The sequence below is a fragment of the Dryobates pubescens genome, chromosome 15 (assembly GCF_014839835.1).
Source record: "Dryobates pubescens isolate bDryPub1 chromosome 15, bDryPub1.pri, whole genome shotgun sequence".
Lineage (NCBI taxonomy): Eukaryota > Metazoa > Chordata > Aves > Piciformes > Picidae > Dryobates > Dryobates pubescens.
Window position 1 is genome coordinate 1,600,431 of NC_071626.1, and position 25,307 is coordinate 1,625,737.

A 25,307-nucleotide genomic window follows, 5' to 3' on the forward strand; every position below is an offset into this window, starting at 1 on the left:
ATATGCTCAATGAAGCCTCCTTAGGTAACATTTGGACCTGCCCTTGTAGTTGAAGTTTCTGTCTTGATCTCCTCTCTGAATTTCATTCTGGAGGATGGGGAGGAAAGGAGGAAGATAACCTGGATTAGGTTTCCCCAAAACTCTCTCTCACATGATTGTGGGATCAGAATCATACCTGGGAGAGCAGGAGGTGCAGCTGGGCCCTGTCTTACCCCTTCTCCAGGAAAGCTGCTCAAGCCATCTGGTAGAAATGTGGTTTCTACCTCACACAAAGTCTCTCTCTCACCACACAATTACATGCTGCAGCATAACTCCCTCCATTGTGCTTTTCTGTTCCCACCCATCATTGCCTCCTAACAGCTGACATCATTTCTGGACAAGCCTGTGGTGAAGGTGTCCTCAGCCTGTGTAAAAGCTCTAAAGCATGTGAAGAAAGTCCATTTACAGACTGCTCACATTTATTAGCCTAGGTTTGTAAAAAGCCCTCCCTCTCTGCCTTTTATTGTTTCCTTTTGCTTTCCTTCCAAATAACAAAGCCTACAACCACGGAACCAGGATCTTTAGGACCCCAAGCTCTCCAATGTAATCCTTGCCTGTTCATTTTTCTTTATGGAAAGCCAGGCTGTGATTAGACATGAAATAACTGGAGCTCATAAATCTGCTTCCAAGGACTGAGTAATCTCATTACAAGTGGGAAATGAAGGTTTCTTCATCAACATATGGAGTGCTTTAGAAATGCTGGAAGAGCCAAAGCAATGTGGAGGGGCAGGGAAAGTCAGCCTGAAGGAAGGAAGTAAGCTCTGCTGATGTTTTACACATGTAGAGACTTAGGTGGGAGAGATGAACAACATCTCTCATGTCCACCCTGGAAAAGAGTTCAGGCTCATTGGAAAAGCCTAAATCTTTGGGGTGCAGAAAGGTTTGTGCTCAGTGTAATAGGTTACTTAGAACCAGAAATGTTTGTGATCAGTGGGAAAGGTTAGTTTGAATCAGAAATGATTGTGATCAATGTAATAGGTTAGTTTGAATCAGAAAGGATTGTGATCAATATAATAGATTAGTTTGAATCAGAAATTATTATGATCAGTGTAACAGGTTAGTGTGAATCAGAAATGTTTGAGATCAGTGTAACAGGTTAGTTTGAATCAGAAATGATTGTGATCAGTGTAAAAGGTTAGTTTGAATCAGAAAGGATTGTGATCAATATAATAGATTAGTTTGAATCAGAAATGATTATGATCAGTGTAACAGGTTAGTTTGAATCAGAAATGTTTGAGATCAGTGTAACAGGTTAGTTTGAATCAGAAATGATTGTGATCAGTGTAAAAGGTTAGTTTGAATCAGAAAGGATTGTGATCAGTACAATAGCTTCATCTGAATCAGAAATGTTTGTGATCAGTGCAACAGGTTGCTCTGAATCAGAGCTGTTAGTGATCAATACAATAGGTTAATCTGAATCAGAAATGCTTGTGATCAATATAATAGGTCAATTTGAATCAGAGACATTTGTGATGAATCTAAGAGGCTGCTCTGAATCAGAACTGTTGGTGATCAATCTGATAGGTTAATTGTGATGTTCTTAATAGAGGCAAGAAGATAGATGTGGTGGAAAGGAGGTCTAAGTGTCACTTGGAAGTGCATGTTCTTTCTGCTTGGGGAAGCCCCCAGAGCTCTTCCCTGGCAGTGCTGTGGCAGCCTGGTGTTGTGTGAGAGGTAAGAGTCACTTCCAAAGCCAGACAGAAACACAGAGAAATGGGCTCTCTTGTCAGCTAATTGTGCTTCTGCTGACTTTGAATTCCGTTTGGGAGGGGAAAAAAACCAAACCCAACCAACCAACCAAAAAGCAAATAAAAGAAAGCTCTGCATTTTTTGTTTTCCAGAGAGAGAATCAATCCTTCCTCACAGTTCATTTCTTCCCTTCAGGATTCACTACCATGTCTAGCATGCCAGCTGCAGCCACAGAGGTGGAGGCTGCAAGATCGAGCCAAAAGAACTTGTGGCTGTTGACCCTCATGGTGACTTGATGGACCTTGAGTGCCACAGCAGAAGGTTTCATTCTAAGCTTTGTTTCCCCCTCATTTTTTTCACCTGTGTGCAATTTTTATAGCTGCACAGTGAAATCTGAGCAAAACTCCAGCCCTAGCTGCCTTTTGTCTCTCTTTAATGCCAGGCTGTGGGGAGGGGTTTGCTTTTTGGGGGTCAAGGTGGGTGGGTGGGGGAGATGTTGGCTCATCAGCTGTGCGTGAATGGAAATGTTTAACTTTTCCAGAGGAAAGCAAAGTGCTGTGAACATCTCCCTTGGAGCTGAAGCAATTGTCAGCTTTATACCTGTCAACCTCCATCCCTCAGACACAAATCACAAAGATGCTCTCTGGAGGGCTGCCAGCCAACATGTTTAGAAACCAGGCACTGTTCTTCATTCTGGCCCAACAGAAGAAGCTGCTTGAGCTCCTAGCCAGAAGAAGATGACTGACACCCTCCAAGCCAGAGCTGCAAGTGTGGGCCACGGCTCAGCAGCAGTTGTGTAACGTGGGTGGAGCTGAGTCCACAAAATGGGCATTTTTTTGGTTGAAGTTGGCTGCTTTGGCTGAAGCAGGCAGGAATTGGAGTCTGGAAACAGTAAGAGAAACATGTGTGGCCCTGAGAAGGTGGTAAGGAAGGCTGGAAAGGACTTGGAAAAATCAAACAAGGAAATAGTCTCCATCTACCCTCTTCTTTTCCAAGCAAATGGGACTTGGTACTAACTGTAAACAGCCTAGATTATGTCAAAGACATTTGTGTCTCATGAAATCACAGTCTCTTTATTGGAGGGGAAAAACCCATCCATTCAGAAGTGCTCAAACCCCTGAATGTTGGCTAGCTGCTAAGAGCTCAGGAGACAGCAAAGGTTTATACAGAAAGTGGTAGAACAATGGAATGTTGTCTACATTTGTGGACAACACTTCTTTTGCTACTTGAATGTGGAAATAAATTGACTATCATTAGCCCAATGAAATTTAGAGAATCTTAGAACCATGGATTGGTTTGGATTGCAAAAGAACTCTAAGATCACCAAGTCCAACCATCAAACTAACCCCACCGTGGCCATTGAACCACATCCCCATGTGCCATGGCCACATTCCTTGAGCACCTCCAGGGATGGGGACTCCACCACCTCCCTGGGCAGCCCCTGCCAATCCCTGACCACTCTTGCACCAAAGACATTTTTCCCATCTCCAACCTAACCCTCCCCTGGCACGATTTCAGGCCGTTTCCTCTCCTTCTATCACCTGAGACCAGAGAGAAGAGCCCAACCCCCACCTCAGGGATCTGTAGAGAGCAGTGAGGTCTCCCCTCAGCCTCCTCTTCTCCAGACTAAGCAACCCCAGGTCCCTCAGCTGCTATCCAGATCCTTTTCCAGATTCATTGCCCTTCTCCGGACACCTCTCCAGGAGTTTCATGGAATCATAGTGTCATTTTGGTTGGAAAAGAGCTTTAATATCATCTCATCCCATTGGACTCATGTAAATGCCTGTAGGTTTCTAAAGTTGTAAACAAATAGTAGCCTGAGGAATCTTCCCTATGGGGAGAGGGTGCAAGAGTTGGGGCTATTCAGCCTGAAGAAGAGCAGGCTCCAGGGAGACCTTAGAGCAGCCTTCCAGTATCTGAAGGGGTTCCAGGAGAGCTTGGAAGGGACTTATTACAGGGTCTTGTAGTGATAGGACAAGAAGGAATAGATTGAAGCTTGAGAAGGGCAGATTTAGACTGGAGATTAGGAAGAAATTCTTTCCAATAAGGGTAGAGAGACACTGGATCAGGCTGCCCAGGGAAGCTGCCCCCTCCCTGGAGGTGTTCAAGGCCTGGTTGGATGGAGCCTTGAGCATCACACGTATCTATGCTATACAGACAACTGAGCATTCAAAACTTATACTGGGTGATTAAAGGGTCTCTGCAAGCTCTCACCACACCAGTGCTCAGCTCATGTCTGATCTGAATCTGTCTTGCTGCAAAAGACCCCAGTGTCTGCACGTCCTCTTATCCATGATGCAGGCATCCCATCAGTCACTGTCTTCTGTGGAGCTCTCTTGGCATACCTGTTATCATCTGCCTTTTCAGCTCCTCACTTGCAGACTAAACAAACCCAGCTCTCTCCCTCTCAGCTTTTCCACACAAGTCTTATTTTCCAACTGTCTGTTTTGTAGGAAACCACAGGGCAGCTTACAGGCTTAACTTGGAAATCCTGGAGCGAGCCACTACCATCTCTGTACTGCAAATAACAAGGAAATAGCAAATAATGCAAGATAACAGACAGGACATTTCAGAAGGGGGCTTCATAGCTTGATAGCACCTGAAAAAAGCTCTTGTGTGTAAAGGGTTTCTGGTGCTCTGGATACTCTCAGCCTGGAAGATGGCTAACATGCAAGGGAACTCTGGAAATACCACATTGACTAAGCTGAAAAATAATCTCCCCTTCCAGATTGCTGCCCAGACAGCTGCAGCTGCACAAAGCAAATGTAGGTCTTCAAGCAGAAAGCTGCAAAGTTAGAGGAGCTCACAGGCTCCTCCTCAGCCTGCCCTGACGTTCTGCACGCTGCAGCAAGCACCTTGCCCAGCATTTGAAAGGCTCACCTCACCCTTCACAGAATCACAGAATGGTTTGGGTTGGAAGGGACCAAGGTTGGATGAGGGCTTCAACAGCCTGTATGCTCCTTGAGAAGGGCACTGTTGTCTGAATCGGTTTTGTTTTCTCATTCATAGGTTCATAGAATGGTTTAGGTTGGAAAGGACCTCAAAGATCATCTTTGTTTTCTATGGTTTAAATCCACATGGTTTAACCTCTTTGTCCTCTTCCCTAGCCACAATTTCTGACTACACTGGAGACAGGATGAGGGCCCCATTGACCCATGAGCACGTTTTCTAACCCAGAACACATCTGTAAAGGAAGAGCAAAGCAATCTCTGATCCTACCACATCTGATATCCCCCTACCTGTGATCTTCTTTCTACTGCACTGGGCTCCCAGCCCCTCTTTGCCTTCAGACTACTCCCTGACTTCTTATTCCATTCATTCTACTCTACCTCTCTGCAGTCTCTCCTTCTTTCCCAAAGCTGCTGCTTGGTTTCCCCCCAACCTTTCCCACCCAGCATGCACACGTTGCACTTTCTGGTTAGCTAGTAAACTCTGGTTCCATTTCTTACACCCCCCCCTCCACCTCCTTCAGCCAAGCTGCATTTTAGTGAAGTGCCTGCAGACATTTCTCATGTTTCAGCCAAGAGCAAGCTCCAGATTTACATTGCTTGGGTGTGACATGGAATCAGCAACCAAAGTATGTTCCCTTGAGCAACTGAGTTCCTATAACCCCCAGCTCATGGGCAGGTACTTGCTGGGATATTCTGCCTGCCAGTGCTCACTTTAATTCCATTGATGCCTGACAGCTAGGCATGCCTCTCTGCACAGACTAATATCTCTCCCCTTTCCCTTCTCCTCTTTTTTCCCTCACTTTTAATTTAAACCCACACATCTAACTCTTTTTTTTTCCCCCACCATGGCAGCAGCAGGTTTGCAGGGATCACCTGAGAATACCCAGGCTTTGTGACCTTCCACAGGGAGTTTCACAGCTGTCCACATGTCCACAGAGCAGGAGATTTCATCTAAGCAATGGTGTGGGGTTGTTTGATTTTCCAGAAAGATGTTTCTCAAGAAGCTCTTGGCTCATGGAAGCCAAGATCTGGACCACAAAACCCATCCTGCATCATGAGCAGGCTTGTGCAATTCTAGGCAAGACCAGCAAGAGCTTATGGTCTGACATGATAAAAAAACCCTAAAAGCTTGTATATAGAAGGAGTTCTTCCACCTTAGCTACAACAAAGCTGGCAATGTGCTGTAATGAAGCACTCGAGGGCTCTGGCAGTCACAAAGCAGAACCATAACTGCAGTCCTGCTTTGCTAACATGAGCACTTTAAAAACAGCTCTACTGTAATGGGGAAAAGACCTGTTAGAAGAGAGTGTCTTTGATCAAGAGATCTCAGACCGCATCAGCCTACCCCACTGTCTCCTAACAACTACCTCTGGAACACTCAGAACAGGGCCAGCTCATGCCAAGTGCGATGCTCCCCGTGGCCAACCACTGGCACTGCCTTCCCTTTGTCATCTGGAGGAGGCTGGGGGCTCAATGGAGGTCTCTCTCCTCTTAATGACTCACAGATGACTTTGCTGGCATTTCTTGCAGTTCCTCCCAGAAGAAGTTTATGAGGTGCTTAGGGTTCAGTTCTTGCTGAATCAGTGCATCTCCATTCAACAGGAGGAGCAAAATGCACTTCCATTAGCAGCTTCAACTGAGGTTAATTAAAAGCAGCTCTTCAGCTGCTCATAGCCTCTTTGCCACTTTGATTTGGACTCTACTGCCAGTGATATCTGAGGGCAATGGTTCTGCTTCTGCATCAGGGCACACTCCTGTATCTGGCAATGGCAGCTCAGCAGAGCAGGGTTTAAGACAAACATCCATGTCACAGAACCATAGCACCGGTGAGGCTGGAAGAAACCTTTGAGATCACCAAGTGCAACAGCTCACCCAGACCTCACAACCCCACCACTGCTGCTAAGTCACCACCACTAAACCATGTCCCTCAACACCACAGCCATGTGTGTTTTAAATTCCTCCAGGGATGGGGACTCTATGACCTCCCAGGGCAGCCTGTCCCAGTGCCTGAGAACCCTTGCTGGGAAGAATTTTTTCCTAATCTCCAGGCAGAACCTCCCCTGGCACAACTTGAGGCTCTTTCCTCTTGTCCTGTCACTTGTTGCATGTCTCTTCTCTTAGACAACCAGCACCAGAACAAGAGGACACAGTCTCAAGCTGTGCCAGGGGAGGTTTAGGCTGGAGGTGAGGAGAAAGTTCTTCCCAGAAAGAGTAATTTGCCATTGGGATGTGCTGCCCAGGGAGGTGGTGGAGTCCCTGTGCCTGGAGGTGTTCAAAAAAGGCTTGGATGTGGCACTTGGAGCCGTGGTTTAGTTAGGTGTTAGGTATTAGGTAATAGGTTGGACTTGATCTCTGAGGTCTCTTCCAGCTTGGTTGATTCTATGATTCTATGTGAGAAGAGACCAACCTCCACTTCAGTCCAGCATCCTTTCAGGGTTTTGTAGAGGGTGATGAGCTCTCCCCTCAGCCTTCTCTTCTGAAGGCTAAACAGCCCCAATTCCCTCAGCTGTTCCTCACCAGCTTGGTTGTTTGTCTCTGAACACACTGCAGTGCCTCGATGTCCCACTTTGAGTGAGGGACCCAAAACTGACCACAAAGCCAGGAGAAGCTCTCTGTGTGTGTACAGTGGAAATGATCAAATTTTGCATTTAGTGGCAGAAAAACTCTGAATCATTAACCACTACCAACAGTGTTTGGTGTAAATGATGGAACAGTTCACTTCCTATGACACCAGGGCTCAGAATGACAGAATGGGGCAGACCCCTACACCCATGGAGAGGCCAAGTCCTCCTGCTGCTATCCACATATTCCAAACTCCCCCCTGCTGTCAGAAGAGGACAATGGAACCTCTCCATACTTCTGGCTTCAATTTAAATTCATTTCTTTTCTTGTTGTCCAATTTCCTGGCTGCAGTGATGTTTGTATTTATACTCTCTCATGCGTAAATTGCATTCCCCTGCTAAATATTTAAGCAACTGCCATGCTTCCTAGTTGCCTTTGATGACTCCCCATGGTTGAGGGGAGTAAAAACTGCCTTTCCTTTTGCTCTTACTGGTTCCCACATTTCTAGCTTGAGTTTTAGCTTGTCAGCTCTCTGTTCTCCCATGAGTTTGGAGGGGGCACACAGAATGCTAATATGAACTTGGTAAATGCAAACACTAGTGAGTAAACTCAGACAGTTTCCTTTGCTATCTCTTTACAAAGGTTGCTTCCAGAGATTCAGTAGGCTGAGCAACAAAACATTTCCAGAGGAAGTTTGCAATGGTCAAAGATTGCTTTATGTTGGAAGGGACCTTTAAAGACCATCTGGTTCCAACCCTTCTGCAGTGAGCAGGGACATCTTCATAGACTCATGGACTCCTAGTCCCATAGAATCAATCATGGAATCATAGAATGATCTGCATTGGAAGGGACCTCCAAAGCTCATCCAGTCCAACCCCCTCTGCAGTCAGCAGGGACATCCTCTGCTAGATCAGGTTGCCCAGAGCCCTGTTGAGCCTCACCTTGCATATCTCTGGGGGAGCCACCTCCCTGGGCAACCTGTTCCAGTGTTCCACCACCCTCATGGTGCAGAACTTGTTCCTAACATCCGGTCTAGATCTACTGTTTTCTAGTTTGAAGCCATTGCTCGTCCTGTCATTGCAGGCCTTTGTAAACAGTCTCTCCCCATCCTTCTTGTAGCCCTCTTCAGGTACTGGAAGGTCAATATTAGATCTCCCTGGAGCCTTCTCTTCTCTGGTTTGAACATCCCCAGCTCCCTCAGGCTGTCCTTGTAGCAGAAGTGTTCCAACCCCCTGATCATTTCCATGGCCCTTCTCTGGACTCACTCCATCAGGTCCATGTCCTTCCTATATTGAGTGCTCCAGAGCTGGACACTGTACTCCAGTACTCTTCCACCAGCCCAGGTTGCTCAGGGCTTCATCCAGCCTGGCCTTGAACACCTCCAGGGAGGAGGAATCCACAACCTGTTCCAGTGCCTCCCCACCCTCATTGGAAAGAATTTCTCCCTAGTATCCGGTTTAAATCTCCCTTTTCTAAGCTTAAAGAGCAGGGGAAGAACCTTTATACTTTACATTGCATGAAAGGGAAATAAAACACTCTCCAAAGTAATGCTGGAGAGCTTTTATTCCAGGATTAGAATCAGGCTGGATAAAAACCCCGGGCAGTGATCTGATTTTTCATGTTGATAGCAATGTTTCTTATTTAAAACATCACACAGCATTTTCCTTACAAACTACTGGGGAGAAAAATGTCTTTTTTTCCCCCCCCAGTGTTTTCTCATAAAGCAAAAGAAGTAGAAGGGAGGAGGAGAAAAAAAGGAATAAAAGTCAAGAAGCCTAAAGAAAAAAAAGAAGTGGAAGAAGAAAAATGAAAATAGCCTGGAGTCAATGCATTGGAATAATAATAATAATGATATTCAAACCATTTTGATATCTCAGCCTATTAATTCTGGCAGTTTTCTCATGACCTCTCATATAATCTATTTATACTGTGTCTGCCTGAGTAATATGTGACTGAGAACAGTGTTTGTTTTACTTTTACATCATACTGGGAAGCGTTCATTGCCCTCCTTGAGATAAGCATTTGAGAACTTCCTGCTTCTGCTGAAAAATCAAGGGAAAGGGGGAGGAAATAAAAGCAAGCAGCTTGCTTTTTGATTGTGTGCAAAGCTGAATGAGTTTGGAGGTGGTGAGGGGGGAATCATCACATTGAATTACTTACTCAACCACACACTGAATTATTTGCTCTGCCTCCCATTGAATTGTTTGCTCAACCTCCCATTGAATTGTTTGCTCAGCCTCGTGGTGAATAACTTGCTCCAGTCTATAGATAAATATGTAGGTAAATAGAAATTGATATAGAGATAAATATGTGGATAGGTACAAATATATAGCTAAATATGTGGATAAATATAAACATATAGCTAAATATGTAGATAAATACATAGGGAACTATGTAGCTAAATATAAACATAGAGATAAATATGTGGAGAAATATAAATATATAGCTAAATATGCAGGTAAATATCAATGTATTTGGAAATATGTAGGTAAATACATAGTTAAACATAAAGGTAGAGATAAGTAAAGAATAGAATAGAATTAACCAGGTTGGAAAAGACCTTTGAGACCATCCAGTCCAACCTGTCAACCAACACCAATCAACTAAACCATGGCACCAAGCACCCCATCCAGTCTCTTGCTAAACACCTCCAGTGATGGGGACTCCACCACCTCCCTGGGCAGCACATTCCAATGGCCAATCTCTCTTGCTGGGAAGAATTTGTTCTTAACATCCAGCCTAAACCTCCCCTGGCACAGCTTGAGACTGTGTCCTCTTGTTCTGGTGCTAGTTGCCTGGGAGAAGAGACCAACCCCCACCTGGCTACAACCTCCCTGAATGGAATAGAATAGAATGGAATGGAATGGAATGGAGTGGAATGGAATAGAATTAACCAGGTTGGAAGGGACCTTTGACATCCTTGAGTCCAACCTCTCATGCTATGTAGATAAATCTGTAGGTGAATATAAATATGTAGGTGAGTGAGCAGCAAAATTGCTTTGAGTGGTCTCTGTGCCACACACAAACTTAAGTCTAGCGCCCAGTGATGTTCTCCTCATGCTCAATCCACCCTGCCTGCCACTTAGACCTTTATTTGCTCCAAGCCTGCTGTTTCACATGGAGCAGCTTTGAAGAGAGAATTTGCCTCAGAACAGCCCAGGTTCCTCTTGCCAGACAGGACTGGGCAGGGGGGTGGGAAATAAATAAATAAACTAATTCTCAGCATGAGAGAAAGAAGAAAGCAGCAGAACTCTGTGGGAGTGTTCAAGGTACATATTTCTTAAGCCTCCTTGGTGAATAATGGGAAAAGATGTCAGAGAAATATATGAGCTAAGGGAGGAAAACTTTAAGTGATTCAGTCTGGCAAGCAAGAGCTGCAGCTTGAATTTTAACCTTTCTCCATCCAGCACTCTCCTTCCTCCTTTTTCACTTTCTCCCCCCAAATGTTCTCTTTTATATGTATATTATTTTTCTTATTCTTCCTACTCAATCTTCCACAAGTGACATCTATTTATTTCTTCTTCCCCCCCCCAAATGTTCTCTTTTCATCTATATTACTTTCAATTCTTATTCTTCCCATTCCATCTTCCACGAGTGACATTTATTCATTTCTTCATTCCCCCCCCCAAAGTTTTCTCTTTTAATATATATTATTTTTAATTCTTATTCTTCCCATTCAATTTTCCACAGCTGACATGCATTTATTTATTATGTTTTTTTAATATTCTCCTTTAATATATATATATTTTAAATTCTTAGGACTCCCATTCAGTCTTCTACAAGTGACATTTATTTATTTCCTCTTCCCCATCCCCCTTTCACTCCCAGATGCCATTTATTATTTATAGCTGGAGCATACACTTGTATTTTTTGCCTTCCCCCCTCTCCCCCCCAGTTATTCAAGGGACACATTTTTGCATGCTGGAATGTCTCACATTTGGTAGCATTGTGATGAATGGAAGCTCTTTGCCTTTTCCATATCCACCCTCCAAGAAAACCTCTCTGTTGCAAGCTGTCCTTTCAGTGCCAGGAAAGCCTCTGCTGTCTCCATACAACTCTGCAGTGCTGCTCAATGGACAGGGTGAAGGGAGGTGACTCTCTCTTCTCTGCTCCACTTGGCTGAGACCCCACCTGGAGCTCTGTGTCCAGTTCTGGAGCCTCTGTGCCAGGAAGGATCTGGAGGTGCTGGAAGGTGTCCAGAGCAGGGCCATGAGGATGAGCAGAGGGCTGGAGCTGCTCTGCTCTGGAGACAGAGTGAGAGAGTTGGGGTTGTGCAGTCTGGAGAGGAGAAGCCTCCAAGGAGACCTTCTTGTGGCCTTCCAGTATCTGCAGGGGGCTACAGGAAAGCTGGGGAGGGACTTCTGGTGGTGTCAGAGAGTGATAGGACTGGGGGGAATGGAGCAAAACTAGAAGTGGGGAGATTCAGATTGAATGTTAGGAAGAAGTTGTTCCCCATGAGGGTGGTGAGAGCCTGGCACAGGTTGCCCAGGGAGGTGGTGGAAGCCTCCTGCCTGGAGGTGTTTGCAGCCAGGCTGGAGGTGGCTGTGAGCAGCCTGCTGTAGTGTGAGGTGTCCCTGCCCATGGCAGGGGGCTTGGAACTGGCTGAGCCTTGAGCTCCCTTCCAACCCTGACAATTTTATGATTCTATGATTTGAAAGTTCCTTGGTGATTCTTCCATGCCTACAAATCACAGCAGTGTGTGTCCCAGGGTGAGTATGTTCCCACTTCCCCTAACTGGTTCATGATGAAATGAGTTGCTAAAAAACTTTGCAGCCACATTTTTATTGTACCAGTGAAGAGGAAAGCTCAGGCACAGCAGCACTGCAACTTCAGTCCATGTAAGTTTGTACTACAGACTCATAGGAGAGGGCAGGAATCTGACCAAGTTAGATAAACTTCAAGAGCCCAAGCACACACAGAGGTCAGGCTGGATATCAGACACTTCCCTCCAGCCCAGGTTGCTCAAGGCCTCATCCAACGTGGCTTTGAACACCTCCAGGGAGAGGGTATCCACAACCTCCCTGGGCAGCCTGTGCCAGGGGCTCTCCACCCTCACTGTGAAGAATTTCTTCCTAATCTCCAGTCTAAGTGTCCTCTCTTCCAGCTTCAATCTATTCTCCCTCATTCTGTCCCTACAAGCCAAGTCCCTCCCCATTTTTTTTGTAGCCCCCTTCAGGTCCTGGAAGGCTGCTTTAATGTCTCCCTGGATGTTCCCCAGGCTGAACAGCCCCAAATGCAGAGACAGAGGCACAAACCCTTTCCTCATGGTCCTTTTTCTCCTGTTCACTCCTTTTCTTCAGGACTTTCCCCAGCATTACACTCACTAGCTCCCCTTGAAAAAAAAGTTTGCTCTCTGTAATGGCTGAACTGGAAGTGAAGGATGACCTGGCTGTCCCCATGTGTTTCATAATCTGGGAATAGGCAGTTCAGAGCTGGACAGGATGTGTCTCATTTTGAATGCTGGTTCATAACCCCTGAGTAACAGAGGACATGCAAGGAGTGGAGTTCCAACAGTTGCATGAATTACTGTCAGCCTTTTCTAGGGCATTGTGTAATCCAGCTGGGATGATGAAGCTTGTCCAGAGCATGATCTAAGGGCCATCAAACTGAGTATTAAGGGTTTGAGTTTTTTTTAGTTTTGTGTTGTTTTGTTGTTTTTTTCCCCTTCTGGACCTTGCAAATGGTTGGACTCCAACTGGAGATACTGCAACACAGAAAGAAAGGCCAAAATCTGCTGAAGCAGCTGCTCACTTAAAATTTCATCTCCTCTTGCCTGTCTCCTCTGCAGGCATCACTCCCTCCTTAGTGGCTGACACTCCCAGAGTGACAATCTTTCTGGGAATGCCTCTTTCATAGTAACTGGTAGCTTCCTGGTACCTTTGGTGGACAGCATCACAGAATCACAATATTGGCAGGGTTGGAAGGGACCTCAAGGATCAGCCAGTTCCAAGCCCCCTGCCATGGCCAGGGACACCTCACACCACAGCAGGTTGCTCACAGCCACATCCAGCCTGGCTGCAAACACCTCCAGGCAGGAGGCTTCCACCACCTCCTTGGGCAGCCTGTGCCAGGCTCTCACCACCCTCATGGGGAAAAACTTCTTCCTAACATCCAATCTCAGTCTCCCCATTCCTAGTTTTGCTCCATTCCCCCCAGTCCTGTCACTCTCTGACACCCTCAAAAGTCCCTCCCCAGCTTCCTTGTAGCCCCCTGCAGATCCTGGAAAGCCACAACCAGGTCTCCTTGGAGCCTTCTCTTCTCCAGACTGAACAACCCCAACTCTCTCACTCTGTCTCCAGAGCAGAGCAGCTCCAGCCCTCTGCTCAATCTCGTGGCTCTTCTTTGGACACCTTTCAGCACCTCCAGATCCTTCCTGGAACAGAGGCTCCAGAACTGGACACAGAGCTCCAGCTGTGGTCTCAGCAGAGTGGAGCAGAGGGGGAGAATCATCTCCCTGGCCCTGCTGGCTCTGCTTCTCTTGCTGCAGCCCAGGCTCTGCTTGGCTCTCTGGGCTGCAAGTGCTCACTGCTGGCTCCTGTTGAGCTTCTCCTCCACCAGCACCCCCAGGTCCTTTACTTCAGGGCTGTTCTCAAGCCAGTCCCTGCCCAGCCTGGGATTGCCCTGACCCAGATGCAGGACCCATCTGCCAGCACATTCTTTCCTTCATGTGAGAGACTTTTCCAGAGGCCAGGAGACTGCTGACACTCACACAGCAGCCAGGCAGGAGCGAAATGTAATCCTGTTTGTCACCTGAAACACAGCAAATGGGCCACTTGAGTACTGCTGCAGAAACAGTCTGCATCCCAGCATCTATTTCCTTCATTAATTAGTGATCAGCAGAAATGTCAAGAGGTTGAGGATTATCCTTGGTGAGGCCACAGAGCACTGAAGGAAACTTTGATACTCAGAACATCCAGACATGACATTTCTGCTTCTTTAGCTACCTTGTTAGGCTGTGCCTGGGTCAATATTTACCAGCATCGATGTTTACTAAGCTTGGGTCAATATTTACTCACATTTTGAGGAGAGGAACTCCATTGCTATGGTGAAGAGCAGCTTACTACAGGTGACTGGAAGAAATTCTTCTGCATGGAGTAGGAAGGAGAGGGCAGACAGGCAGTGGCATGTAAGAGACTGCAGCAGCCATGGAATATGCCATGCTAGTAAAGCCTAAGCATGAGATAGAAAGAGGAGGTGGAGAGGGCCCTTGAGAGGCAGCCAAAGAGTGGCTCTGATTTCATCCCTTCCTAATGGGGGTTGGCACTTACCTAGCTGGCTCATGAGGACTTTGAGGCAGGTTTGCCTGCCTTTCCTCCTTACCACCACCACCACCACAGTGATAATCAGTCCTTGATCATCAGGGCTGGGATGTGCTAGAAGGCAGCCCAAGAAAAGTGTCTTTTTTCTGTAGTGGAAACTTAGAGTAAGAAAGAAGCTGAATCTCTGGGCCACCAGGTTTTTACAGGACAGATCCTGTCCTCCTGCTTTAGTTTTGGTCATAGATTCATAGAATGGTTTGGGTTGGAAGGGACCTTGATGATGATCTGGTTCCAACCCTCCTGCCATGGGCAGGGACACCTCCCACCAGCCCCGGTTGCTCAAGGACTCATCCAGTCTGGCCTTGAACACCTCCAGGGAAGGGATATCCTCAACCTCTGTGGGCAACCTGTGCCAGAGTCTCCCCACCCTCACTGGAAAGAATTTCTTCCTCATCTCCAGCCTAAATCTCCCCTCCTCCAGCTTCAATCCATTCCCTCTCATCCTGTCACTAGAAGCCCTTGTCAGAAGTCCCTCCCCAGCTTTCTTGTAAGCTCCCTTCAGGTACTGGAAGGCTGCTGTGAGGTGTCCCTGGAGCCTTCTCTTCTCCAGGTGTCATTCTCCAGGTCAGATTGCAGTGCCATTCTGGATTCCCATAAATACTACCCTTTCTTTCCCAAGCTCCTTAAAAAGAAAAGCTTTTATTTCCACCCCAGGGGGGAGATTACGCTGGCTCCCCATTCTTCTGAGCAGTCTGCAACCTGTGCTGGGAGTGCTGGGTGCCTGCTGTGGATATGCCTCTCTCCCAGCCCCGTCTAATGCTCCAGCAGCTCTTCCCCCAGGGTATGTTAGCTCCTTACAGGGCATCTGAAGAAAAGGACCTGGGGGATCTGATGGGTGAGAAGCTCAACAGGAGCCAGCAGTGAGCACTTGCAGCCCAGAGAGCCAAGGAGAGCCTGGGCTGCAGCATACCCACCCTCCAAGAAAACCTCTCTGTTGCAAGCTGCCCTTTCAGTGCCAGGAAAGCCTCTGCTGTCTCCATACAACTCTGCAGTGCTGCTCAATGGACAGGGTGAAGGGAGGTGACTCTCCCTTCTCTGCTCCGCTTGGCTGAGACCCCACCTGGAGCTCTGTGTCCAGTTCTGGAGCCTCTGTGCCAGGAAGGATCTGGAGGTGCTGGAAGGTGTCCAGAGCAGGGCCAAGAGGATGAGCAGGGGGCTGGAGCTGCTCTGCTGTGAGGACTGGCTGAGGGAGTTGGGGTGGTTCAGTCTGGAGAGGAGAAGGCTCTGAGGACACCTTCTTGTGGCCTTCCAGTATCTGCAGGGGGCTACAGGAAATCAGGGGAGGGACTTTTGAGGGTGTCAGGGAGTGATAGGACTGGGGGGATGGAGCAAAAGTAGAAATGGGTAGATTCAGATTGAATGTTAGGAAGAAGTTGTTCCCCATGAGGGTGGTGAGAGCCTGGCACAGGTTGCCCAGGGAGGTGGTGGAAGCCTCACCCCTGGAGGCTTTTGCAGCCAGGCTGGATGTGGCTGTGAGCAACCTGCTGTGGTGTGAGGTGTCCCTGGCCATGGCAGGGGACTGGAACTGGCTGAGCCTTGAGGTCCCTTCCAGCCCTGACAGTTCTATCATTCTATGATCTGCTCCTCTCCTTCCTGCAGAGACTTCCACTGGACCCAGGCAGGGCAGTCAACAGCAGGCAGGGTTCTTATCTTCTCTCCTGCCACTGCCCTTGGAAAGGTCCACACAGCAAGCTGTGAGCAGATGAAGCAGATGCTACCCATCAAAATTTAATAAAGGGACACTTACATAAATAGCATTAAGATGCAGTTGCCTGGAACTCTCTGGGAAGCAGCATTTGGAGCAGCATGCAGCCCTCTGTGTTTGTTGAACTGGAGGAATAGAAGCCTCTAGAAACCAAGACTGTTCTAATCAGCATCTTTTTCAATGATGACTAAGCTGCAATCAAAGTAGGTCAGACCTGGAAGGAGAAGTTATCCATGCCAGGCCCTCTGTGTGCTCATGGGTCTTGAAATGCCAGGCTGGTGTCACATTGCTGGTGGGCTGGTTGGTTGTGTCGGAAGTTGTTGGTCTTCTGAGTGACAGAGCAGGGGGCAAAGAGTGGGGGTGAAGGAATGCTTAGAATCATTGAACTGTTTAGGTTGGAAGAGACCTTTGAGATCATGAAGTCCAACTACTCACCTAGAGCTCACAGTCCCACAAAGCCACTGCCACTAAAGTGTCACAAAGACACTAAACCACAGCCCACAGCACCACCTCCATGCATCTTTTCAATCCCTCCAGGAGTGGAGACTCAACCAACCTCCCTGGGCAGCCTGTGCCAGTGCCTGAGAACCCTTTCTGGAAAGAAATCTTCCCTATTATCCAACCTAAACCTCCCTTGGCACAGTCTGAGAACATTTCTTCGTGTTCTGTCACTTACTGCTGTGAGAAGAGAGCAAACACCACCTTGGTCCAGCCTCCTCTGTGGGAGCTGTAGAAGGTGATGAGGTCTCACTTGATTTTGTATAACTAATGTGGGGGTTGGTCTCTTGCCAAAAGAAGCAGATTGTTAGGTTCCCTTTGTGACAACCCACAGCTACACACGTTGCATTGGGTGGGATGGGACCCTCAGGGGTTGTCTTGTCCAACCCCCCTGCACTCAGCAGGGACCTCTCCAACTAGATCAAGCTGCCCAGGGCTACATTAAGTCTGACCTTGGGTGTCTTCAGAGATAGGGCCTCAACCACATCCCTGGGCAACCTGTTCCAGTGTCTCTCCACTCTCATTGTACAGAGCTTTCTCCTGATGTCCAGCCTAACTCTGTCCTGCTCCAGCTTCATACCACTGCCCCTCATACTATCCCCACAGACCCTTCAAACAGTCCCTCCCCAGCCTTCCTGTGGTTCCCTTCAGATATTGAAGTGTAGCTACAAGGTCTTCCTGGAGCCTTCTCCAGGCTGAACAGCCCCAAGCCTCCCAGCCTGTCTTCATAGCAGGGGTGCTGCAGCCCTCTGATCATCTTGCTGGCTCTCCTTTGCACCCACTCCAGGTCTCTCTTGTGTTGTGGGTCCCAGAGCTGGACACAGTACTGCTGGTGAGGTCTCAGCAGAGCAGAGTAGACAACTAAGCATAGATGTTTTCATCTTCCTGTAAGGTCTTGGCATGAACTTTATGACCAAAAGAAGTAGGAAAATTCTACCCCCATGGACAACAGCTCCTCTGGGAGCTCCTAGTCCACCAAGCAGGCACTCTGTGCTCCACCTGTTCCCACCTCGTTCTTCATGGGTCTTTTTGTCCATCCCCTCCTGTGCCTCCAAAGAAATGACATAGCCAGCAGGTCGAGGGAGGTGATTCTCCCCTTCTACTCTGTTCTGCTGAGACCCCACCTGGAGTACTGCATCCAGTTCTGGAGCCCCTCGTACAGGAAGGATCTGGAGGTGCTGGAAGGATGAGCAGAGGGCTGGAGCACCTCTCCTATGAGGACAGACTGAGAGAGTTGGGGTTGTTCAGCCTAGAGAGGAGAAGGCTCCCAGGAGACCTAACTGTGGTCTTCCAGTATCTGCAGAGGGCTACAAGAAAGCTGGGGAGGGACTTTCGAGGGTGTCAGGGAGTGATAGGACTTGGGGGAATGGAACAAAACTAGGAATGGGGAGACTGAGATTGGATGTTAGGAAGAAGCTGTTCCCCATGAGGGTGGTGAGAGCCTGGCACAGGTTGCCCAAGGAGGTGGTGGAAGCCTCATCCCTGGAGGTGTTTGCAGCCAGGATGGATGTGGCTGTGAACAACCTGCTGAAGTGTGAGGTGTCCCTGCCTATGGCAGGGGGGTTGGAACTGGCTGATCCTAGAGGTCCCTTCCAACCCTGACAGTTCTGTGATTCTATGACTGAGCTCTGAAGTAACAACAGCTTTCAGCCCCAGAGCAGATAACAGAATGAATGCATCCTGATTTTACTGGGCAAGGATATGAATGAGGTTTGTGAAGCAAACTGACAACAAGTTTACCCTGACCTGTTCCTCATCACAAATCTTCCCTTGAAATGTTTTTAAACACCAGATGCAGCTGGTGACCAAGGTTCAAGCAACTGACAGGTCTCAGATGCAGCCAAGATTTCAGCAAGCCTCATGGCAATACTTCTGGACAAAGATAAGGCTTTGTTGTAAGCAGAAGAGCTTTGGAACACCAAAGGAACTGCTAAGAAGAGGCAGGGGAAAGAAGTTAACTCCAGGACTAGGAGTGGAAAAAAATGAGCCTCAGATTTGAGAAGGAACTGCATAAATAAACCATAATTTGTAATATCTGATTCCACCTTCCTGCAACAGTGACCAAACCCAGCAATCAATTATCCTTCCAGGCTTTATTCCACCAAAGGAGAACAATACTAAAGGCTAGTTTGATGGCCCACCTTGAAATCAAATGAGGGAAATAGTTCAGCCTCCCATTTTCTTGTCTTTGTACAAATCCAGGCTTTGTTTCAGCACAGTTTCCCCTTTTTACAGGCTTTAATTTCAAGCTTTGCACCTGGCCTTAGCCTAGGGGCAGAAAGAAAAAGGATACAAGTCAAAACACAGAGAGACACGAGCCTCCAGGATTGAGGTATGACAGCTAGCAGCAGGGGGAAGCCACACGTGCTCACAAGGCGTTTGGGATGGCTGAAGGAAGAGCAGTCACTGACTTTGCTCTCCTTTCAGCTTGCTGGGCTTTCCAAATGCAGGAAATGCAGTGCACTTCCCCTCTTCAATAGAGGAAATGCAGTGCAGTTCCCTTTCAATGGAAGGAATGCTGCTCAGTTCCCTTTTTGAAGAGAGGAAATGCTGTTTAATTTCCTTTTTGACTAGAGAAAATGCAGCTTGGTTTTCTTTTTAAATAGAGGAAATGCAGTTTGGTTTCCTTTTTAAAAGGAGGAAATACAATTTAGTTTCCTTTTAATAGTGGAATTAGAGTCTACTTTACTTTCTAAATAGAGGAAATGCAGTTTGGTTTCCTTTTTAAATAGAGGAAATGCAGCTTGGTTTCCTTTCTAAATAGAGGAAATGCAGTTTGGTTTCCTTTTTAAATAGAGGAAATGCAGCTTGGTTTCCTTTTTAAATAGAGGAAATGCAGCTTGGTTTCCTTTTTAAAAGGAGGAAATACAATTTAGTTTCCTTTTAATAGTGGAATTAGAGTCTACTTTACTTTCTAAATAGAGGAAATGCAATTTGGTTGCTTTTTAACACAGGAAAGACAGTTTGGTTTCCTTTTCCAATAGAGGAAATGAGGCTTAGTTTCCTTTTCCAATAGAGGAAATGCAGTTAAGTTTCCTTTTTAAAAGGAGGAAATGCAGTTTAGTTTCCTTTTAATAGAGGAATTGGAGTTTAGTTTCCTTTTTAAATGGAGGAAATGCATTTTGGTTTCCTTTTTAATCAAGGAAATGCAGTTTGGTTTCCTTTTTAAACAGAGGAAATGCAGTTAAGTTTCCTTTCTAAATAGAGGAAATGCAGTTTGGTTTCCTTTCTAAATACAGAAAAATGCAGTTTAGTTTCCACTGTTATTTGCATCAAAGCAGACATCACCAAAACAAAACATGAGTCAGAGACAGTTTTTCTTTCATGCTAAACCAATCAACCCCCAACCCCAAAACTCCACTGTCTTTAAAAAAAAGAGAGAAAAATAATATTAATAAAAATAATTTAAAAGCCTACCCCCTACCCCCCCCAAAAAAAAAGCTATTTAAGGCTCATTTCCTCTCTGCTTTGTTGTCCTGGTGAGAAAGCAGCAAAAGGAAAAAGAAAAACCCCAGCAAGGTTTACATAAGGCAGTTCTGACCACAAAATGTTAGCAATGGCTCTCCTAATGAAAACAGGATTCTCATCTCTATGAAAACCATGCTGCAGTTGGAAGAAGTACATTTCAACCCCCCCTTTACCCCCCCCCCCTATTATTAGCCAGGATAATTGTAGATTACACTCTAGACTGCTTGGTTTGACAATGATTAGAGCCATAAGCAAAGGCAGGTTGATATCTGTTGAAATAGTTTTAGCTTAAAGTTACTCCTTCCCCCCCCCCCCCCCCCCCCCCCCCCTTCCTGGTTGTTTTTTTAACTCTCTGATATTAACCTCCACTTTAACTAACTCCAAGATGAATTTTTCTATCATTTCCTTGAATTGCAAAGACTTAGAAACAAGAGGAGCAGCCAAATATTTTTTTTTCTCTCAGTAATGAATCAGAAAAAAACCCAACAACCTACAAAACCACAACCCCACGGGGTTAAACCCCCACCCCACCCCCCAAAAATAAATAATCTTCCTAAATCTACATTGTAGGGACATAAATAAAATGAATGAAGATGAATTGTAGGGAAGCATCTGGTTTGTAGTGTAAAAAAAAATAAATAGAAGTAGTTTGGGATTCTAAAAAAGAAAGAGAGCAAAGGGAATAAAGGAGAAGGAGGGAAAGAAAGCAAAGGAAAAGGAGGGAAAGAAAGTAAAAGAAAAGGAGGGAAAGAAAGCTAAAGGGGGGGAAAGGAAAAGGAGGGAAAGAAAGCAGAGGAGAAAAAAAAGGGAAAGAAGGGAAAGAAAGCAAAGGGGGGGAAAAGGGAAAGGAGGGAAAGAAAGCAAAGAAAAAAGGAAAAGGAGGGAAAGAAAACAAAGAAAAAAGGAAAAGGAGGGAAAGAAAGCAAAGAAAAAAGGAAAAGGAGGGAAAGAAAACAAAGAAAAAAGGAAAAGGAGGGAAAGAAAGCAAAGGGGGAAAAAGGCAAAGGAGGGAAAGAAAGCAAAGGGGGGGGAAAGAAAAAGGAGGGAAAGAAAGCAAAGGGGGAAAAAGGCAAAGAAGGGAAAGAAAGCAAAGGGGGGGAAAGAAAAAGGAGGGAAAGAAAACAAAGTTAAAAAAGGAAAAGGAGGGAATGAAAGCAAAAGGGGGAAAGGAAAAGGAAGAAAAGACAGCAAAGGGGGAAGTAAGGAAAAGGAGTAAAAGAAAGCAAAGGGGGGAAAAGGAAAAGGAGGAAAAGAAAGCAAAAGAGCTGATAAAGTGCCTGGCTCCAATACAGGAGACATATCATTACCATATGATCTAATGTGGGTGTCAGCCTGGATTGTGTTCATTGAGAGAAACCTTAGTTTTTAACTGTGCTATGGAATAGAAGCAGGAGGGTTTTCCACCAAGTGACAGTCACTGAGCTGAACTTACCCCCTCCTCCTTTCCACACCTGCAAAGTTCTCCCTCTCCCTCTCTCTCTTTTTTTTTTCTGCCCTTTTTTTTTTTTTTTTTTTTTTTTTTTTTTTTTTTTGCCTGGCTTGAATATTTAGTTTAATTACATCTCAGCTTTGAGAGCTCCTGTTGCAAATCCCTGGATTAAAAGGTATGGTTTTCAGTCATTCTCCTCGACTATGCTGCGCTAATAAAACTTCAGGGCAAGTCTCCGGGGCAAGAAGTAGCTGAGTTTGGAAGGGGGAAAGCAAGTTTCACGAAATCCTGCTGAATGTTTAGCAGCCTGAAGCTTTGCATCCAGCACCTTTGTTCCTCGGGAAGAGGAGAAGGCATTCTCCAGGACTCTGCAGATTTCCTACTGTTTGTTTGCCTGCTCTATCTCTTGTTTGGATTCGTAGAAGCGCTGCTGTAGTCCTTTCTATTTTCCTTACTGTAAACTTTCCTCCTTCCCCCCCCCCCCCCCCCCCTTTGCAGCAGCAGCAGCAGCAGCAGCAGCAGCCCTTACATTCTCTGCTTGCAGAGTGAGGGTAGAAACTGAGTTGTTACGTTCCTCTTTTAAGCTGCACTCTGTGAGTTTCCTCTCCTTTCATTCGGATTTCTCCAGCTAGGTTCTGCCTATGAGTGAATGTATTTAATTTCAGATTAAAACCCCCCATTTCTGCAGCAGATAAAAGGGGCTCAGTGCACGGCTTTGAAATGTTAGCTCCATGCTACAGCCCAGGAACGAGGGGCTCTCCTTTAACTCTCATTTGAAACTCCCATTTAGAGGAAGCTTCTATGAATGGAATAAGCAGAAGAGCAAATTCCTGGAGGAGAAAGCTCCTGTTAGGAGAGTTTGAATCTCCTGGGGCAACTTTTGTGCGTGCATGTTGAGACTTTATTGCAGAAAGATGGGTAAGGTATTAAAGTGTTGGGTAAGACATTTGAATAACGGGTAAGATGTTTTAGTAGTGGCTAAAATGTTTTAGTAGTGCTTGAAATGTTTCAGTAGTGGCTAAAATGTTTCAGTAGGGGCTAAAATGTTTCAGTGGGGGCTAAAGTGATTCAGTAGGGGCTAAAGAGTTTTAGTAGGGGCAAAAATGTTTCAGTAGGGGCTTAAATGTTTTGATAGTGGCTAAAGTGTTTCAGCAATGTCTAGAGTGTTTCAGCAGGGGCTAAAATGTTTCAGTAGTGGCTAAAAAAGGTTCAATAGTGGCTAGAATGTTTCAGTAGTGGCTGAAATTGTTCCATAGTGACTAAAATGTTTCAGTAGTGGCTAAAATGTTTCAGTTGTGGCTAGAATGGTTCAGTAGTGGCTAGAATGTTTCAGCAGTGGCTCAAATGGTTCAATAGTGGCTAGAATGTTTCAGCAGTGGCTAAAATGGTTCAACAGTGGCTAGAATGTTTCAGCAGAGGCTAAAATGGTTAATAGTGGCTAGAATGTTTCAGCAGAAGCTAAAATGATTCAATAGTGGCTAGAATGTTTCAGCAGAGGCTAAAATGGTTCAACAGTGGCTAGAATGTTTCAGCAGAGGCTAAAATGGTTCAATAGTGGCTAGAATGTTTCAGCAGAAGCTAAAATGATTCAATAGTGGCTAGAATGTTTCAGCAGTGGCTCAAATGGTTCAATAGTGGCTAGAATGTTTCAGCAGTGGCTAGAATGTTACAGCAGTGGCTCAAATGGTTCAATAGTGGCTAGAATGTTTCAGCAGTGGCTCAAATGGTTCAATAGTGGCTAGAATGTTTCAGTAGTGGCTAGAATGTTTCAGCAGTGGCTCAAATGGTTCAAAATGGTTCAATAGTGGCTAGAATGTTTCAGCAGTGGCTAGAATGTTTCAGCAGTGGCTCAAATGGTTCAATAGTGGCTAGAATGTTTCAGCAGAGGCTAAAATGGTTCAATAGTGGAAAAGTTGCTTTGATTTTGTTGTCCTTTTTGAAACTGCACACATTGCTTCACTTGGTCTTGGTGGCATTTTGAGAGATTTCTGACAGTAGGTGAGCTAATAAGCAACTAATTGAAACCTCAGCATTAAGCTGAAGTGACAAGAAGACCACCAGTACAGCGGTGACGTGAGCTGCTGAAGCCTGTTGCCAGTGGTATTTGAAACTGGAAATGTGGCCAGATCTATGCTATAGTTTCCTCTGTTTGTGGAAAAGTCTTCCTCAGTGTAAACACATCATTAAAGCAAATTTAACCAGCTAGGTCCTGCAGACATAAATATTGTGTCATAGACCTTTAAGAATTCCCATTTTTCCTTTCCTCTCATACTTTTCCCCCCTCCTCTTATATTTTTTCTCCTTTTACATTTTGCTCCCTTCTTACAATTTTCTCTTCTATTTTTCTTTCTCTTACACTTTTCCCTTCCTTTTACATTATTCTCCTCTTACATTTTTTGTCCCACTTACACATTTTTTCCACTGTTACATTTCTGTCTCCTATATTTTTCCTCCTCTGGCAATTTTTCCTCCTCTAATTTATTTTATTGTTCCTCCTCTCATTTTGTTTTCCTCTTCTCATTTTGTTTTCCTCTTCTCATTTGGTTTTCCTCCTCTCATTTTGTTTTCCTCCTCTTATTCTTTTTTCCTCCTCTTATCCTTTTTTCCTCCTCTTATCCTTTTTTCCTCCTCTTATCCTTTTTTCCTCCTCTTATCTTTTTCCTCCTATCTTTTTTCCTCCTCTTATCTTTTTCCCTCCTCATAATTTTTTTCCTCCTCTTATCATTTCCCCCTCCTCTTATCATTTTTCCCCCTCCTCTTATCATTTTTCCTCCTCCTCTCATCATCTTTTCCCCCTCCTCTCATCATCTTTTCCCCCTCCTCTCATCATCTTTTCCCCCTCCTCTCATCATTTCCCCTCCTCTTATTTTTTTCCTGTACATGCAATGCAAATATTTCTTCCCAGTTCATTTTTGTATGTGTATTTTTCTCTGTTTATGCTCTTTTACATGTGCAAACAATAGGAACAGAGTATGCATAGGAACAAAGATATACAGCACATACCTGTTCCTCTTTCCTGATTAATATGCAGCTTGTGTCTGCTATTTTCTCTGCTTTGTCCTCAGATTAGATCCTTGATAGCCTTTGTTGTCCTACACTTTTCCTTTAGACACAGCTTTTGCTGATTTTGTTCCAGTTTTGACAAAGCAGGGCCCAAAGTAAAAGGCCTGCTAGAGGATTTAACTGAGATAAATGAAGTCATCCAAATTAGCTTGTCCCAGGAGTGTGAAGGCACTTCCAAAATGTCTTTGTGTCATTTTGGGGAGGGTAGTAATTTACCTCCAGGATAAGATCCTGATCATACACTCTTGGGGTGGGCATGCTTGGAAGCATTTGTAAGGGTTTAAAAACATCTTTTAAATATATATATATAAAAAAAACCTAATCCAAAGAGCTGGGGAAGCTCTTTATAAAGTACTGGCTGCCACTGCCACTGCCATGCCAGGTTTGGTGTGCAGCACTGCCACTGTTTCTTGCTGTTAAGGTACAAGGTGAAAAATAATTTGTAGTGGGATAAGGTTTCATTTAACATACTTCTCCCCTCCCACCAGTTGATCTTATTGCAATGAATGGAGATGGTTTAGCTGATTGGTCTTCCCATTGCAGACTATGAATAAACTGCATAGTTATTTTACACTAATTCATGG

The 25,307-nt window shown here is 45.5% G+C and overlaps 1 protein-coding gene across 2 annotated transcripts in view; it reads left to right on the forward strand.

Annotated features, from left to right (window-relative positions):
* The first annotated feature begins 21,745 nt into the window (after positions 1-21,745).
* DCN (decorin) overlaps positions 21,746-25,307 on the forward strand; it is a 42,452-nt gene continuing 38,890 nt past the window's right edge. The window contains exon 1 of one of the 2 annotated variants that reach the window (XM_054168075.1): positions 21,746-21,835. The gene's annotated coding sequence lies outside the window, so the exon portion shown is untranslated. Of the gene's footprint in view, positions 21,836-22,165; positions 22,254-25,307 lie in introns of those variants that run through there. The other variant, XM_054168076.1, reaches the window with a different exon arrangement.